Source organism: Aegilops tauschii, chromosome 3 (genome assembly GCF_002575655.3).
Source record: "Aegilops tauschii subsp. strangulata cultivar AL8/78 chromosome 3, Aet v6.0, whole genome shotgun sequence".
Lineage (NCBI taxonomy): Eukaryota > Viridiplantae > Streptophyta > Magnoliopsida > Poales > Poaceae > Aegilops > Aegilops tauschii.
The window spans coordinates 168,817,425-168,825,531 of NC_053037.3; positions in this window are offsets into that span (position 1 = coordinate 168,817,425).

Consider the following 8,107-nt stretch of genomic DNA (forward strand, 5'->3'; position numbering starts at 1 on the left):
ATTTCCTTCAGTCTCCCACTTGCACTAGAGTCAATAATCTAGTTCACATCGCCATGTGATTTAACATCAATAGTTCACATCACCATGTGATTAACACCCATAGTTCACATCGTCATGTGACCATCACCCAAAGGGTTTACTAGAGTCAATAATCTAGTTCACATCGCTATGTGATTAATACCCAAAGAGTACTAAGGTGTGATTATGTTTTGCTTGTGAGATAATTTTAGTCAACGGGTCTGTCACATTCAGATCCGTAAGTATTTTGCAAATTTCTATGTCTACAATGCTCTGCACGGAGCTACTCTAGCTAATTGCTCCCACTTTCAATATGTATCTAGACCGAGACTTAGAGTCATCTAGATTAGTGTCAAAACTTGCATCGACGTAACCCTTTACGACGAACCTTTTGTCACATCCATAATCGAGAAACATATCCTTATTCCAGTAAGGATAATTTTGACCGCTGTCCAGTGATCTACTCCTAGATCACTATTGTACTCCCTTGCCAAAATCAGTGTAGGGTATACAATAGATCTGGTACACAGCATGACATACTTTATAGAACCTATGGCCGAGGCATAGGGAATGACTTTCATTATTTTTCTATCTTCTGCCGTGGTCGGGCTTTGAGTCTTACTCAATTTCACACCTTGTAACACAGGCAAGAACTCTTTCTTTGACTGTTCTATTTTGAACTACTTCAAAATCTTGTTAAGGTATGTACTCATTGAAAAAACTTATCAAGCGTCTTGATCTATCTCTATAGATCCTGATGCTCAATATGCAAGCAGCTTCACCGAGGTCTATCTTTGAAAAACTCCTTTCAAACACTCCTTTATGCTTTGCAGAATAATTCTACATTATTTCTGATTAACAATATGTCATTCACATATACTTATCAGAAATGCTGTAGTGCTCCCACTCACTTTCTTGTAAATACAGGCTTCACCGCAAGTCTGTATACAACTATATGCTTTGATCAACTTATCAAAGCGTATATTCCAACTCCGAGATGCTTGCACCAGTCCATTGATGGATCGCTGGAGCTTGCATATTTTGTTAGCACCTTTAGGATTGACAAAACCTTCTGGTTGCATCATATACAACTCTTCTTTAATAAATCCATTAAGGAATGCAGTTTTGTTTATCCCTTTGCCAGATTTCATAAAATGCGGCAATTGCTAACATGATTCGGACAGACTTAAGCATAGATACGAGTGAGAAACTCTCATCGTAGTCAACATCTTGAACTTGTCGAAAACCTTTTTGCGACAATTCTAGCTTTGTAGATAGTGACACTACTATCAGCGTCCGTCTTCCTCTTGAAGATCCATTTAATCTCAATGGCTCGCCGATCATTGGGCAAGTCAATTAAAGTCCATACTTTGTTCTCATATATGGATCTCATCTCAGATTTCATGGCCTCAAGCCATTTTGCGGAATCTGGGCTCATCATCGCTTCCTCATAGTTCGTAGGTTCGTCGTGGTCAAATAACATGACCTCCAGAATAGGATTACCATACCACTCTGGTGTGGATCTCACTCTGGTTTACCTACGAGGTTTGGTAGTAACTTGATCTAAAGTTTACATGATCATCATCATTAACTTCCTTACTAATTGGTGTAGGAGTCACAGGAACAGATTTCTGTGATGAACTAATTTCCAATAAGGGAGCAGGTACAGTTACCTCATCAAGTTCTACTTTCCTCCCACTCACTTCTTTCGAGAGAAACTCCTTCTCTAGAAAGGATCCATACTAAGCAACGAATGTCTTGCCTTCGGATCTGTGATAGAAGGTGTACCCAACTGTCTCCTTTGGGTATCCTATGAAGACACATTTCTCCGATTTGGGTTTGAGCTTATCAGGATGAAACTTTTTCACATAAGCATCGCAACCCCAAACTTTAAAAAACGACAACTTTGGTTTCTTGCCAAACCACAGTTCATAAGGCGTCGTCTCAACGGATTTTGATGGTGTCCTATTTAACGTGAATGTAGCTGTCTCTAATGCATAACCCCAAGACGATAGTGGTAAATTGGTAAGAGACATCATAGATTGCACTATATCCAATAAAGTACGGTTATGATGTTCGGACACACCATTATGCTGTGGTGTTCCAGGTGGCGTGAGTAGTGAAACTATTTCACTTTGTTTTAACTGAAGGCCAAACTCGTAACTCAAATATTTTACCTCTGCGATCATATCGTAGAAACTTTTATTTTCTTGTTATGATGATTCTCCACTTCACTCTGAAATTCTTTGAACTTTTCAAATGTTTCAGACTTGTGTTTCATCAAGTAGATATACCCATATCTGCTCAAATCATCTGTGAAGGCCAGAAAATAATGATACCTGCTACGAGCCTCAATATTCATCGGGCCACATACATCTGTATGTATGATTTCCAACAAATCTGTTGCTCTCTCCATAGTTCCGGAGAACGGCGTTTTAGTCATCTTGCCCATGAGGCACGGTTCGCAAGCATCAAGTGATTCCAAAATCCCATCAGTATGGAGTTTCTTCATGCGCTTTACACCAATATGACCTAAACGGCAGTGCCACAAATAAGTTGCACTATCATTATTAACTTTGCATCTTTTGGCTTCAATATTATGATTATGTGTATCATTACGATCGAGATCCAACAAACCATTTTCGTTGGTGTGTATGACCATAGAAGGTTTTTATTCATGTAAACAGAACAACAATTGTTCTCTAACTTAAATGAATAACCGTATTGCAAAAAACATGATCATATCATATTCATGTTCAACGCAAACACCAAATAACACTTATTTAGTTTCAACACTAATCCCGAAAGTATAGGGAGTGTGCGATGATGATCATATCAATCTTGGAACTACTTCCAACACACATCGTCACCTCGCCTTTTACTAGTCTCTGTTTATTCTGCAACTCCCGTTTCGAGTTACTACTTAAGCAATTGAACCAGTATCAAATACCGAGGGGTTGCTATAAACATTAGTAAAGTACACATCAATAACATGTATATCCAATATACCTTTTGTTCACTTTGCCATCCTTCTTATCCACCAAATAGTTGGGGTAGTTCCGCTTCCAGTGACCAGTCCCTTTGCAGTAGAAGCACTTAGTCTCAGGCTTAGGACCAGACTTAGGCTTCTTCACTTGAGCAGCAACTTGCTTGCCGTTCTTCTTGAAGTTCCCCTTCTATCCCTTTGCCCTTTTCTTGAAACTAGTGGTCTTGTTAACCATCAACACTTGATGCTCTTTCTTGATTTCTACCTTCGTCGATTTCAGCATCGCGAAGAGCTCGGGAATTACTTTCGTCATCCCTTACATACTATAGTTCATCACGAAGTTCTACTAACTTGGTGATGGTGACTAGAGAATTCTGTCAATCACTATTTTATCTGGAAGATTAACTCCCACTTGATTCAAGCGATTGTAGTACCCAGACAATCTGAGCACATGCTCACTAGTTGAGCGATTCTCCTCCATCTTTTAGCTATAGAACTTGTTGGAGACTTCATATCTCTCAACTCGGGTATTTGCTTGAAATATTAACTTCAACTCCTGGAACATCTCATATGGTCCATGACGTTCAAAACGTCTTTGAAGTCCCGATTCTAAGCCGTTAAGCATGGTGCACTAAACTATCAAGTAGTCATCATATTGAGCTAGCCAAACGTTCATAACGTCTGCATCTGCTCCTGCAATAGGTCTGTCACCTAGCGGTGCATCAAGGACATAATTTTTCTGTGCAGCAATGAGGATAATCCTCAGATCACGGATCCAATCCGCATCTTTGCTACTAACATTTTTCAACATAATATTTCTCTAGGAACATATCAAAAATAAACAGGGAAGCAACAACGCGAGCTATTGATCTACAACATAATTTGCAAAATACTATCAGGACTAAGTTCATGATAAATTTAAGTTCAATTAATCATATTACTTAAGAACTCCCACTTAGATAGACATCCCTCTCATCATCTAAGTGATTACGTGATCCAAATCAACTAAACCATGTCCGATCATCACGTGAGATTGAGTAGTTTCAATGGTGAACATCACTATGTTGATCATATCTACTATATGATTCACGCTCGACCTTTCGGTCTCCGTGTTCCGAGGCCATATCTGTTATATGCTAGGCTCGTCAAGTTTAACCTGAGTATTCCGCGTGTGCAACTGTTTTGCACCCGTTGTATTTTAACGTAGAGCCTATCACACCCGATCATCATGTGGTGTCTCAGCACGAAGAACTTTCGCAACGGTGCATACTCAGGGAGAACACTTTTATCTTGAAATTTTAGTGAAAGATCATCTTATAATGCTACCGTCAATCAAAGCAAGATAAGATGCATAAAGGATTAACATCACATGCAATCAATATAAGTGATATGATATGGCCATCATCATCTTGTGCTTGTGATCTCCATCTCCGAAGCACCGTGCTTGTGATCTCCATCTTCGAAGCACCGTTATGATCACCATCGTCACCGGCGCGACACCTTGATCTCCATCGTAGCATCGTTGTCGTCTCGTCAATCTTATGCTTCTACGACCTCGTAGACCGCTTAGTGATAAAGTAAAGCATTACATGGCGATTGCATTGCATACAATAAAACGACAACCATATGGCTCCTGCCAGTTGCTGATAACTCGGTTACAAAACATGATCATCTCATACAACAAATTATATCACATCATGTCTTGACCATATCACATCACAACATGCCCTGCAAAAACAAGTTAGACGTCCTCTACTTTGTTGTTGCAAGTTTTACGTGGCTGCTACGGGCTTAGCAAGAACCATTCTTACCTACGCATCAAAACCACAACGATAGTTTGTCAAGTTGGTGCTGTTTTAACCTTCGCAAGGACCGGGCGTAGCCTCACTCGGTTCAACTAAAGTGAGAGAGACAGACACCCGCCAGTCACCTTTAAGCAACGAGTGCTCGCAACGGTGAAACCAGTCTCGCGTAAGCGTACGCGTAATGTCGGTCCGGGCCGCTTCATCTCACAATACCGCTGAACCAAAGTATGACATGCTGGTAAGCAATATGACTTATATCGCCCACAACTCACTTGTGTTCTACTCGTGCATAGCATCAACGCGTAAAACCTGGCTCGGATGCCACTGTTGGGGAACGTAGTAATTTCAAAAAATTCCTACGCACACGCAAGATCATGGTGATGCATAGCAACGAGAGGGAAGAGTGTTGTCCACGTACCCTCGTAGACCGACAGCGGAAGCGTTATCACAACGCGGTTGATGTAGTCGTACGTCTTCACGATCCGACCGATCAAGTACCGAACGTACGACACCTCCGAGTTCTACACACGTTCAGCTCGATGACGTCCCTCGAACTCCGATCCAGCCGAGTGTTGAGGGAGAGTTTCGTCAGCACGACGGCGTGGTGACGATGATGATGTTCCACCGACGCAGGGCTTCACCTAAGCTCCGCAACGGTATTATCGAGGTGTAATATGGTGGAGGGGGGCACCGCACACGGCTAAGAGATCTCAAGGATCAATTGTTGTGTCTCTGGGGTGCCCCCCTACCCCTGTATATAAAGGAGCAAGGGGAAGGCAGCCGGCCAAGAGGAGAGGCGCGCCATAGGGGGGAGTCCTACTCCCACCGGGAGTAGGACTCCTCCTTTCCTTGTGGGAGTAGGAGAAGGGAAGGGGGAAGGAGAAAGAAGGAAGGGTGCGCCCCCTTCCCTAGTCCAATTCGGACCAGACCATGGGGAGGGGTGCGGCCACCTTTTGAGGCCTTTCTCTCCTTTCCCGTATGGCCCATTAAGGCCCAATACGAATTCCCGTAACTCTCCGGTACTCCGAAAAATACCCGAATCACTCGGAACCTTTCCGAAGTCCGAATATAGTCGTCCAATATATCGATTTTTACATCTCGACCATTTCGAGACTCCTCGTCATATCCCCGATCTCATCCGGGACTCCGAACTCCTTCGGTACATCAAAACTCAATAAAACTGACATCGTAACGTTAAGCGTGCGGACCCGACGGGTTCGAGAACTATGTAGACATGACCGAGACACGTCTCCGGTCAATAACCAATAGCGGGACCTGGATGCCCATATTGGCTCCCACATATTGTACGAAGATCTTTATCGGTCAGACCGCATAACAACATACGTTGTTCCCTTTGTCACCGGTATGTTACTTGCCCGAGATTTGATCGTCGGTATCTCGATACCTAGTTCAATCTCGTTACCGGCAAGTCTCTTTACTCGTTCTGTAACACATCATCCCACAACTAACTCATTAGTCACAATGCTTGCAAGGCTTATAGTGATGTGCATTACCGAGTGGGCCCAGAGATACCTCTCCGACAATTGGAGTGACAAATCCTAATCTCGAAATACGCCAACCCAACAAGTACCTTTGGAGACACCTGTAGGGCACCTTTATAATCACCCAGTTACGTTGTGACGTTTGGTAGCACACAAAGTGTTCCTCCGGTAAACGGGAGTTGCATAATCTCATAGTCATAGGAACATGTATAAGTCATGAAGAAAGCAATAGCAACATACTAATTGATCGGGTGCTAAGCTAACGGAATGGGTCAAGTCAATCACGTCATTCTCCTAATGAGGTGATCTCGTTAATCAAATGACAACTTATGTCTATGGCTAGGAAACATAACCATCTTTGATTAACGACCTAGTCAAGTAGAGGCATACTAGTGACACTCTGTTTGTCTATATATTCACACATGTATTATGTTTCCGGTTAATACAATTCTAGCATGAATAATAAACATTTATCATGATACAAGGAAATAAATAATACTTTATTATTGCCTCTAGGGCATATTTCCTTCACATACGTGTTTATGGAAAAGAACTTGCATGACATCTTTTGTCCTACCCTCCCGTGGCAGCGGGGTCCTAGCGGAAACTAAGGGGTATTAAGGCCTCCTTTTAATAGAGTACCGGACCAAATCATTAACACATAGTGAATACATGAACTCCTCGAACTACGGTCATCACCAGGAGTGGTCCCGATTATTGTCACTTCGGGGTTGCCGGATCATAACACACAGTAGGTGACTATAGACTTGCAATATAGGATCAAGAACTCACATATATTCATGAAACATAATAGGTTCAGATCTGAAATCATGGCACTCGGGCCCTAGTGACAAGCATTAAGCATAGCAAAGTCATAGCAACATCAATCTCAGAACATAGTGGATACTAGGGATCAAACCCTAACAAAACTAACTCGATTACATGATAAATCTCATCCAACCCATCACCGTCCAGCAAGCCTACGATGGAATTACTCACGCACAGCGGTGAGTGATACGTCTCCAACGTATCTATAAATTTTTAATTGCTCCATGCTGTATTATCTTCTGTTTTGGACATTATTGGGCTTTATTATTCACTTTTATATTATTTTTGGGACTAACCTATTAACCTGAGGCCCAGCCCAGAATTGCTGTTTTTTTGCCTATTTCAGAGTTTCGCAGAAAAAGAATATCAAACGGAGTCCAAACGGAATGAAACCTTCGGGAACGTGATTTTTGGAACAAACATGATACAGGAGACTTGGACCCTACGTCAAGGAAGCTTCCAGGAGGCCACGAGGTAGGGGGCGCGCCTACCCCCTGGGCGCGCCCTCCACCCTCGTGGGCCCCACGTTGCTCCACCGACGTACTCCTTCCTCCTATATATACCCACGTACCCCCAAACAATCAGATAGGGAGCCAACCTAATTCCACCGCCGCAACCTTCTGTACCCACGAGATCCCATCTTGGGGCCTGTTCCGGAGCTCCGCCGGAGGGGGCATCCATCACGGAGGGCTTCTACATCAACACCATAGCCTCTCCGATGAAGTGTAAGTAGTTTACCTCAGACCTTCGGGTCCATAGTTATTAGCTAGATGGCTTCTTCTCTCTTTTTGGATCTCAGTACAATGTTCTCCCCCTCTCTTGTGGAGAACTATTTGATGTAATCTTCTTTTGCGGTGTGTTTGTTGAGACCGATGAATTGTGGGTTTATGATCAAGTTTATCTATGAACAATATTTGAATCTTCTCTGAATTCTTTTATGTATGATTGGTTATCTTTACAAGTCTCTT